Source organism: Pelodiscus sinensis, chromosome 1 (genome assembly GCF_049634645.1).
Source record: "Pelodiscus sinensis isolate JC-2024 chromosome 1, ASM4963464v1, whole genome shotgun sequence".
Lineage (NCBI taxonomy): Eukaryota > Metazoa > Chordata > Testudines > Trionychidae > Pelodiscus > Pelodiscus sinensis.
Genome location: NC_134711.1, coordinates 93143084 through 93154551, shown reverse-complemented (window position 1 = coordinate 93154551; position 11468 = coordinate 93143084).

Genomic DNA, 11468 nt, shown 5'->3' with positions numbered 1-11468 from the left:
GATCTGTGAGTGGCGTGGGTGGTGGCTAAGCTCCTGAGACAAAAGAGAGCCACACTCACTGCTGGTAAAAATAAAGCACTTCTCTGCTTGCACTAGCAATAAGTTTGGTCCAAGGCTTCATGTTTGTTGTGTCTGTTCCCCTATTCTCTCTCTCATTTACCAGCATTGAACATGTGCAGTACTGAGCAGTATTTCAGGGCATAGGGGACAAGATGCTCCAGACACTGAAGTCTGCTGCTTATTTTACAAGACTCACTAATGCATACCCAGCTTTCACTAAGATTACCAGGTCAGCCTGTGGATTTCCTGGCTCTCATTCCAGAAGCTTCCTCCCATGCTTGGCATGCCAGATGACAAGAGAGAGCCATCAGGGCAGGACTCGGACAAAAGCCAAGTCATTAGCTGCTGTTAGGGAAGGTGCCTTGAGGAATTCCATTCTCTCTTTCAGGGTACGTCTAGACTACATGGCTCTGTCGACCGAGCCATGTAAAGTAGTTTACTCGGCATAGTCAAAGAAGTGGGGATTTAAATAATCCTCGCTTCATTAAAATAAAATGGGTGCCGCGCTGTGCCGACGATCAGCTAATCTGGCACAGTGCGGCAGTCTAGACGTGGTGCGGTTGACAAGGGAAGCCTTTGTCGACCGCTCCAGTAAGCCTCGTTTCACGAGGCATACCGGAGTGGCCGACAAAGGCTTCCTTTGTCGACCGCGCCATGTCTAGACTACCACGCTGTGCCAGATCAGCCGATCGTCGGCACAGCGCAGCACCCATTTTTATTTTAATGAAGCGAGGATTATTTAAATCCCTGCTTCTTCGATTATGCCGAGTAAACTACTTTACATGGTTCCGTCAATAGAGCCATGTAGTCTAGACGTACCCTAAGGGTCAAAGATACAGTACGGCGTGGAGAGATGGGTAGGATGGGTAGGGTGGAGAGGGGAGGAATCAATGATAGAAAGGAAGGAGTGTGGGGAGGAAAGTAGGTCAGGAGGAGGAGGATGTGGGAAGGGAGCAGGAAAAGGGGAAAGGGGAGATAGTAAGGAGGGAGAAGATTAGACTGGGGGAAAGTTCTTGGAAGCCTAGAGGATATATTCAAAGCAATGATTCAAAGTGAGGGAGGGTCTGGGTTCTGACTCATTCAGCTCTCCCCCTCCCTCTTTGCACAAGGAGTTCCGCATGGCTCAAAACCAGAAGTGATTTACAGCCTAGTTGCTACCTGGTCCAACTTCATGCCTCTCATAAATTAGAAGTCGAGACATATCTAGTTTGGTTTGGAAGTGCATCACATGCCTTTGGAGAAGTGGATGGATTCTCCACTTCCTTCTCTGTTCTTTACCTTCCCCCACATCATGGTCTTTCTTCTCCATTCATGTTCTTCTTTCCTGCTTCCCAAGGTTTTTCCTTTCTCCCTGTCTCTCCTTCTCTGTCTTCTTTTATTCATTTGTGGACAAGGTAGTAGGCACAAGCATTTATCTGTCTAATCTACTCCACTCTGCTCCACTCTAATCAAATCTATCTCAGACCACTCTCCAGATGAGGAACGAGTAACGATATTCTTCACCCTAACCCTCTTCTCCCTTGTCACCAGTCCCGGTTCAAAGTTCACAATAAGGGGAATTACAATGACTGTGTTTTGAACTCTAAAATTCATTACAATACCTTTGATCCCCACAGATGCACTACGTCTCACTTAGAGAATGGTCAGGGGAGAGTGTGTTTGGTCTGTCAGCTCCCTGTACTCTAATTCCTCTTCTGTATTGATGCCTGGGACGCAGTTTTCTAAGGCCTTGGTGCCACAGGATGGCATCAACCCTGGTATAAGCTATGCTGGCAAAAGAACTCTTTTGCTGGTATAAACTGCATCTCCACTACAAGGTCTTGCCAGTATAGCGATACTAGCAAACCCTGCCTAGTGCAGACAGGGCCTAAGTGATCGCCACTTTTTCCACGTTCCAGCATGATGGCTGAGACCAGCTGGGGGAATTTTCCTTCATGGTTCTTGGGTATTATTTATTCATGGCCAGTGGCAGGGCATTGTCAATTGATGGTTCTGCTTTTACAATTCACTTCCCTGATAATCTGTCAGAGTCTGCCTGGGATGCTCTTCAGATAAAACTGCAAAACAGCCAAGCCTTTTCTGGGATTTATTTCTTTTGGGAGGGATGTTTGTGGTAGGTGAATTCTTAGTAACTTTGGGACACTGATGGCTTAGTGGGTTTGTGATGGATAAGAGGAGTGCTGGCCAGCACCCGCTGACTAAGGGGTTAAACTAAGGTAGCTAGCAAGGGTGTCAGAAGGGGCCAGAAGAACCAATGGGGATACAGTGCTGAAATTTGTATTGTATTTAGATATCTTGCCTGCTCTTTTTGAAAGAGCATTCTAAGTTAGGGGCTGGAGGGAACAGATGCAGTAATCAGAATTACCATGCCTATAAGAAATTGAACATGGGAATGAACTGGGCCTCGAAGTACGGATCAGCACGGATCATGAGTAGAGGGAAAAAATGTACTCAGTTGCAATCAGGCTATTTTTCTTGTTTTGGTTGTTTGGTTATACTTCTCTGTGTGAATCTATGCCTTCCTTCCCCCATTCTCTATCTAAGAGCGTACCCAGAGACGTTTTCTGTGTTTTCTTTTCATCAGTTGATCTGTAACACCTAGCAACCAAGTATGCTTTATCAAGTATATATTTTTGTTTTGTTAATAAAATCACCTTTTCTAAGGTGGTGATTTGAGTCCTGTTTCCTGGAAAGAAACAGGTGGTTTCTCTGTGTGTGTGCATGCATGCCTCAAACTAAGAGGTCAGCTACCACAAACTGCAGTTTTCTCTTTGTTTTCAAGCTCTCTTGTGGTAAAGGAGCTTGGGGGTATCCCTCTGGAAGAAGTCCAAGTGCTTTCCTCCTGGGTTCAAGAAGAAAAGGGTTATTCTTTTATTTCACTTGGTGGTGGCAGGTACCCTTCCCCCCAAAAAAACCCCCAGTGAATGTGTGACTCTGGGGAGTTGTTGTAAGCAGAGCCTATAGAGGCAAGATATTTAAGGTCTCTTGTAGGGCCCCCATCTTCTGCACTCGGAGTGCCAGTGTGGGGAACAGCCCTTAAAGGGTCAATGCCTGATGATTTATGGATTTTATGGAAAGTGCTTATCTATTATGCTAAGCTCTTTTGAAGTCAACAAATAAGTAAAAAAAAATACTTGGTAGGATTTTCTCGTACTCATTAGTTTCATCCAAGGGATATCTCACCATCTTTCCTTTTCCTTGAGCAAAAGTTTGCACTAGGTATTACTATTTATTTATTTGTATTACGGTAGCACCTAGGAGCCCGAGTCATGAGCCAGGACTTCATTAGGCTCTGTTCAAACACAGAACAACAACAACAAAAAAAGTCTCAGCCCCCAAAACCTTCTAATCTAATCATAACACAAGTGGCAACAGATGGATATAGAGAGACGGGGCAGTACAAGGTAACAATGAGACCATATTGGTTGGTCAGCATGATAGACAATGGTTTCAGTGCAAGTGGCCTAACTGTTGTCAAGTTTTTTGTAGGTGTCACAGCACAGAAGAATTTTGAGGAGGGATTTAAAGGTGGCTGATGAGGTGGTTTTGCAAATGTTTATGGGGAGCTTCTCCCAAATGTGAGGACAGTATGGGAGAAAACACAAAGGCGCTTGATTGAAAACTTAACAAGTGGGTGATGGAGGCTGGTGTCTTGGGCCAGTCAGAGGTCGGAGTTGACATTTCAACACCAAATGAGAGATGGTAGGTAGGTTGGGGGAAAGGCAGTGAAAGACCTTGACAGTGAAGACAAGCAGCTCATGTCTGAGGCAATAGAAAAAGGTGATCCAGCAAAGGGACGCCAATAGAGGAGAAACATCATCAAGGCAACAGGCAAAGAAAATGATCATCAAGGCAGAATTTTGAATGACTATGAGCAATACAAGTTTGCATTTGTGAAAGCCAGGGAGAAGGATGATGCAGTAATCAAGATGCTGAGAGCAAGGGGAGAGTTTTAGCTGTGTGGTTGGATAGGAAAATCTATACTTTTGAGATGTTAGAGAGAAAAATGGGCAAGGTTTAGCTGCAGCATAGGTTCTAGTTAAAGATGAGGGCCAGGTTATGGAGGTGCTGTCCACAGTGCTACAGAAAGAAGGTTGGGGGAAGCTTGTGGGGAGGAATTGTCATCACAAAGACGTTGTCTTATTGCAGAGGATTCACTGGGATGGAAAAAGCAGGAATAGGTTGGTGTTTTGCCTCAGAAGTACATTAATTTGATTTGATTTTTCTCCTGTGAAGATGGGGAAAGGAGAGGCAGGGTGGATGTGCCTGGGCATGGCAGCTTGCAAAAGAGGCTGGCTGAGAAAGAATAAGAGAGATGATCTCCTTCCGCCATTTCTGCTGGCTTAGCTGCAACACTGTTGTGTCTGCGGTGCTCAGATCTGTTTTTGGATTGGCAGGGCCTAAAAGGCCACTGGCTAGCCTGGAGGTAGCAGGTCAGAGCCCTTGTAAAGCCCTGTAATCCACTTAATACTTGGTTGATCACCCTCTGAAAAGTGACTCCTGCATTTATTAACTCAAATGGTATCACTTGCAATGCACAGCCCCATATCGATAAAAAAGCAGATATTTTCTGTGCATCATCATCATTTAAAAGAATTTGCCAGAATGCCTTAACTAAATCAAAAGAGCTGAGATATTTAGTTTTGCTTAGGAGATCCAGAATATAATCAGTACTAGGCACAGGATAAGCATCTGGCACGGTGACAATGTTGCTTTTCTTACAATCAACACAAAACCTTACAGTGTTGTCTTTCTAGGGATCAAGACCACAGGTGCTGCACAAGAGCTAGAAGAGTCTTTAATTACTGTCTGGTCCAGTATGCTTTGTATTTCTGTGTGAATTTTCTCTTGCACCTTGCTCTGCTGGGAGAGGTCTGTGATCCTCCAGTAATGATTTTATGACAAGTGGGTCTTCCTTAGCTTGCTAAAAAACACTTCTCTGGGTTCTTGTGGCACACGGAACGCCTCTGCCTTTTCAACTGGTGTTTGCTCACTGCAGATATCCATGCTTTCCAGAGATGAGTCAGTTTGGCATTTAGCCATTAAATCAACGAGGTGACATACATCAGTTTACCTGTCAGTTTAGAACAGATGATGTTTACCATGGCTTCCCTGCTGTGATAATCTTTGTTTGTTTACATATACCAGCGGAGGGTCAGCATTAACATGAAGCCTTTTAATGTGATATGTATTTTCATTCACCTCTTCTTTCACCTGTAAAGATCCTTCCCAAGAATTTTGCATTTTGAATTTTTTCCCCTCAGGGCTTAATACTAACACTAAGTCCCCTAATTCAAAAGAGTGTTTACAAGTATGTTGGTCATACCACCCCTCTTGTTTGGACTGACTATTCTTGAGGCTAGTCTCAACGATGCCGGTAATGTCTTTTAACTCTTTTCTTAACCTTTGCACATATTCAGTTACTGGCTCTCCCTGAGCCTCAGTGTCCCCTTTTTAGGAGGCTGAAGAGATCTAGGGGCTCCCTCACTTTCCCTTCTGTGCAGGAGATCAAATTGGGGAGAACATGGCTGATTCTTGGGTCACCTCCTATAAGTGAATAGCAGCTAGGGCAGCATTTCACCCCAGTCTTCAATTTTCTTATTTGCATAGATTTCAGCGTTTCATGGAACTAATCCATTTGTCTCTGGGTGATGTGTGGCAGCTTTTAGTTCTTTCACCTCACACAACTTCCATAACTCACTGAACAGCTGAGACATGAAATTTGACCCACCGTCAGATAACATCTCATTAGGGAAACCCACTGTGCTAAAAATAGTGAAAGGGGCTTTTGCCACAGAATTAGTCCTTGTGTTAGTTAGGGCAAGTGCTTCAGGATATGTAGTGCCAAAGTGTGCTACCATGAGGACATATTTCTTCCCCTTTTCAGTAGGATGTGGCTCCCTGTGATACTTCACATAACCTTTCTTTAATACAGTCTTCATTGTATGAAGGGCATGATTTGCCCCAGATGGGGGTTTCTTGGGTATGATGGAACTTTTCTTGAGGTTTGTCCAGCCTTAGTTCCCCTGTCTTGTTTCCACATTGGCATTTCTTTTTGTTCTCTTCCACTTTCTCTTCTCATTCATTTAAAACAATGAATAGTCCTGCAGCAGCTTAGAGACTACCAAAAAATGTAGATGGTATCAGGAGCTTTCCTGGGCACAACCCACTTCTTCAGTTGGAGTTAAGGGGTCTAGGGTACAAATAAATAGCTGAGAAAGAGAGGGGATGGAGAGGGAAAGAGAAGGAAAAAAATGCTGAAACATATTGGCTGTGTCTACATTGGCACCCCTTTCCGGAAAAGGGATGCTAATGAGACACTTCGGAATTGCAAATGCCGCGGGGGATTTAAATATCCCCCGCGGCATTTGCATGAACATGGCTGCCGCTTTTTTCCGGCTCGGGGTTTTCCTACTTTCAAGTAGGAATAAGGGATCTTCCGGAAAAGGGCTTATTTTCCGCAAGATCCCATCTTGACTGGAGCTTTTCTCTGGCAAAACCCCGAGCTGGAAAAAAGCAGCAGCCATGTTCATGCAAATGCCACGGGGGATATTTAAATCCCCCACAGCATTTGCAATTCCGAAGTGTCTCATTAGCATCCCTTTTCTGGAAAGGGGTGCCAATGTAGACACAGCCATTGTCAATTAGAGTGTCCGTGCTACACGAGTCTAATAGAGTGGGCTCTAAGTACCCAGTGCTTAGCTTTTAATGTCATTAGAATGTGGAATGTAGCAGCCCATCCAGCTCAGGTCTTTGTTCAGACCTTGATTCCAGGTGTCAAACTTATAAATGAAGCCAAATTCTGCAGCTTCTCTCTCAAGATGGATTTTGAAATTGCTTTGTAATAATATAGTCTTTTTAGATCTATTAGTGAGTGCCTGTTGGAAAACATTAGTGAAATGTTTTCCAACGGGTGTCTGTTTGTTACCATGTCGAATATCTGATTTGTGTCCATTAATCCCATGTCATAGAGATGGTCCAGTTTGGCCAATATACATGGCAGAGGGGCACTGCTGGCACTGGATGGCATAGATCACATCGGTGGATGTGCGGTTATATGAGCCTCTGATGTGGTGGCTTATGTGGTTAGGTCCTGTGATGACATTTCTTGTATAGATGTGTGGACAGAATTGTTACTGGGTTTGATTGCAGAGGTGGGTTCCTGGATGATTATGATGGAGGTGTGTGCGTGGTTGCTGGAAAGAATTTGTTTCAGGTTAGGGGGTTAGGGGCAGTGATAGCATAAGTGGGGCAGTTTGAGGACAGCAGTGTTACTGCAGCAAATTGGGGAGGACTAACCTCATCCATCCTCCCCCCTACATCACCGCTTTCCAGGGGCGACTAAAGCACTGCAAAACTCTAGGGGGTTTTGGCAGATAATTTAGCAATTAACCAATGGGAGCACTGTATCTAGTTCCTATATAAAAGAAAGACAATTAAATAAATATTAGAGCCACTCAGCTCCAATATTAACATATTCTGACATCTTGTGGCAGCTCACTTAGGGGAAGCTGTTTCTTACCCCTAATAATTTCTGTTGCCCTTTCTGTACCTTTTAAAAATCCAATATATCTTTTTTTTAGATGGGGTGACCAGATTTGCACGCAGTATGGAAGATGAGAGCATACCATGACTTTCTGTGGAGGCAATATCATATTTTCTGTCTTAGTATCTACTCCTTTCCTAATGATTCCCAATATTCGGTTAGCTTTTTAGACTGCCTCTGCACATTGAGCAGCCGAACATTTATCACTGATGGAGCAGGAGACCTGTCAGGATGCCACACCAGGGAATCCTGAATTTACTACATCACTGTCCTGACGTACTACACTATCCACCATGATTCCAAGATCTCTCTCTTGAGTGGTAACAGCTAATTTAGAACCCATTGTTTTGCATATATAGTTGGGATTATATTTTCCATGTGCATTACTTTGCATTTATCATCACACAAACTCATGTCCTAAATGCTTCAGAATGAAGCTGATGATGGTGGCTAAGTTGGGTGAGAGACTGCATGTGAGGGTAGTACCTGCAAGTGAATTGATAGTTTAAGTGAGAGAGCGCTGTGGTCACTCCTTGAAGGACACCTGCCCAATCCAGCTTGGTTAGTCAGCTGGTTAGTCTGGTGGCTCCTCAGGACTCGCTTTGGGTACAAAGAGGCCTCCTGAGGAAAATGAAAAAGACATACTCCCCGTGCAAAGCTGTAGCTGCAATGATATAAATGCTACTACTTGCCAGTTGCTCCCATATTTCCTCCTCATACTGTGAAAAGGGCTTTGTGACCACAATCCTAAGTGTGCCTTACAGCCGCCTGATGGAACCTGCCCTGCAAACAAAAGGTGATGATGTGTATGGAGGAGGAGGAGGTGATTAGCTAGGCTGCTGCCAGGTGATCTGGGCCAGATCCACTTAGCTAGCTGGACACAGTCAGAGGAGGTGGAGGCAGAGTGAGGGCAAAGGAGGATCCCCAGGCAGAGGAGCGGGAGGCAAAAGAGGGGACACCGGGGGACTCCCCTGGCAAACGATAGACTGTAATCAGCCATACAACACTACACAAATGTAGAGGCTTATCTCTGTCTCGCTCCTTCCCCTCCCCCACTCTTCAGCAGCAGGAGCCGCCTTGGAAGTGGTGTGCACCCTGGCTGGCAGGCTGCTGAGAAGTCTGTGGCCTCAAGTTACACAGCAACAGAAGCCTGGGCATAAAATTAGCAGCAGAGTTTTGTGTGAGGCACCAGGCAAAAATGTCACATTCAGCAGAACTCTGGGCAGAGGGAGAGCGAGAGAGGGAGGGAGCTGAAGGGAGTGGGGGAGGGGAGAGACCATATGCCTGTCCCTCAACTCTCACTTCCCTGTGCTAGGTGTGACCACTTCTCAGACTCGAGAACCCACTGGTTTGGAATAAAGCACTTTTGGGGAGGAGTCGTTTCCCTGTGTGCTTAGAAACAGGATTATTTTGCCTTTTCTTTCATTTTCCCTCCACCCCATTCATTTCTCTCTTATGCTGAAAGCCTCTCTCTCTATTCACATACCTGCTGTACAAAGGCTGCCCAGCACCAGCATGGAAGCGTGTGCTCCATGGGAACTCAGACTCCACAAGCTGTTTGCCATGAAATCTGGAAAACTAAATAAAGCATTGGCAAGAGGGGTGAAGGCACCAAAGCAGAGACTGGCAGCCACTCAAGGACCGGTTCTTCAGATACTGTGCCAACTACAGATGCCTCATTCAGAAAATGTCCTGGTTTGAGTGGCAAATTCCACTCCAGCTCATCTGATGAAATAGGTTTTACCCATGAAAGCTCATGATACTACATGTTTTTGTTAGTCTCTAAGGTGCCACAGGACTACTCGTTGTTCATCTAAAGCTCAGTTTCCATGGTAGTGGCTCAGGGTATGTCTACACTACCCCCCTAGTTCGAACTAGGGGGGTAATGTATGCATACCGAACTTGCTAATGAAGCCCGGGATTTGAATTTCCCGGGCTTCATTAGCATAAAGCCGGCTCCGCCATTTTTAAAAGCCGGCTTGTTCGAACCCCGTGCCGCGCGGCTACACGCGGCACGGGCTAGATAGTTCGAACTATGTAGCCATTCCGATCTATCTGTACACCTCGTTCCACGAGGCGTACAGATAGTTCGGAATAACTACATAGTTCGAACTATCTAGCCCGTGCCGCGTGTAGCCGCGCGGCACGGGGTTCGAACAAGCCGGCTTTTAAAAATGGCGGAGCCGGCTTTATGCTAATGAAGCCCGGGAAATTCAAATCCCGGGCTTCATTAGCAAGTTCGGTATGCATACATTACCCCCCCAGTTCGAACTGGGGGGTAGTGTAGACATACCCTCAGTGAGTCTGGTGCTCCAAAGACAGTCCATTCCTTCTTTTGAACTGAAGGTCACTATGAGTGTGTCCACACTACATCCCTTTTTCAAGAAAGGGATGTAAATTAGGCACATTGACATTGCAAATGAAGCCGGGATTTGAATTTCATTTTTTGAGGAGTACAGTGTCTTTCAAAAAAGGGTTTTATTTTCGAAAGATCCCCGTCTAAACTGCCAGGGAAAAATAGGGGGAGGGGTGGGAGAGGAAGGGGATTGTGCTGAGGGGAGGGGGGCAGGTCAGGAGAAGAAAGGGGAAGGCACCAAGGGACAGTGTGGAGGAGAGACAAATGCCAGGGGGCCAAGTAGAGACAATGAGGAAAAGGGCAGGAAGGGAGGTACAAGTGGGAGGGGGCACAGGGTGATGCTGGGAGAGGAGAGGGGAAGGGCATTGGGGGCTAGAGGGAGGGGGGGAAGTGCTGGGAGAAAGCTTGAATGAAGGGGTGGGCATGAGGAAGGTGGGGATGGAGCAAGTCATGTGTGAGGCCACAGGGGCATGAGGGGAACGGGGGGCAGAGGGTGGTGAGGAGGTGGGCATCAGGGAAAAAGGGGGCAAAGGGGGCAGAGGCAGTGAGGGAAGGGGGGCACCAGAAGGGTGCAGAGGTAAGGGAAGGTGCAGGTGCCAGAGGATGCTGTGGGTGAAGCCAAAGGGCAGACACCTGCAGGGGAGGGACCAGCACCAGAGGAGAGAGGCAGGGCAGATGTATAGAGGGAGGTGTTAGGAGAGGGGATGAGGAGGAGTAGCTCACATGATCACAGTGGGGCCACTGGAGGAGTGGGCACAGGAGGGAGAGAAGGGCTGGTGGAGGGGGGCAGGTCTCAGGAGGGCTGAGGGCAGTGAGAAGGGCAGGAGTCCGAGTCAGGACAGCAGAGACTCCCGAGAAAATGCAAGCCACTGAGGATTATTGTTCAAAGAGTGTTTGGTTGTTTCCATATTCAAAAGAGTATTAATAATGTTGATATTCTTAGTTAAATAATTTTTTCTTACGATAGTGATATTGTGCAATAAAGGGAAACAGTTAAACGCTTACGGTTTCCAGTCTATTTTTACATTATTTAATAAAATATATATTGGCTTACAGGGTGGGTGGGCGAGTGGCGGGGTGGGGGGGGGGGGAACGACTAGACCCATTCTGGGCACCACCAAAAATTACACAAACCTGCCAGCCCTGCCACTAGCTGCATTGCACGCTGTCAAAGCGATCTTGGAAACTGTGCCCTATCTCAACCCAAAGCAAAATTCCATCTTTAGTATTAGTCAATATTCCATCATGTTTCCTCCTCTTCCCTGAATAAAATATAAGATGGAAAGGATAATGCACTGATGTGATTAGAGTCATTAAACATTACTTGGTGAGGACAAAACCATTCAGCTTGCTTGATCAGCTCTTTGTCTCTTTTGGAGCAGCATAAAGAAAATAAAGCAGCTTCAAAAGCATGGAATCACTGGAAATCTTTAAATCAAGATTGGATGTTTTTCTAAAAGATATGCTGCCTAGGCACAGATTTCCCCCCGGTCCCACCCCCACTCC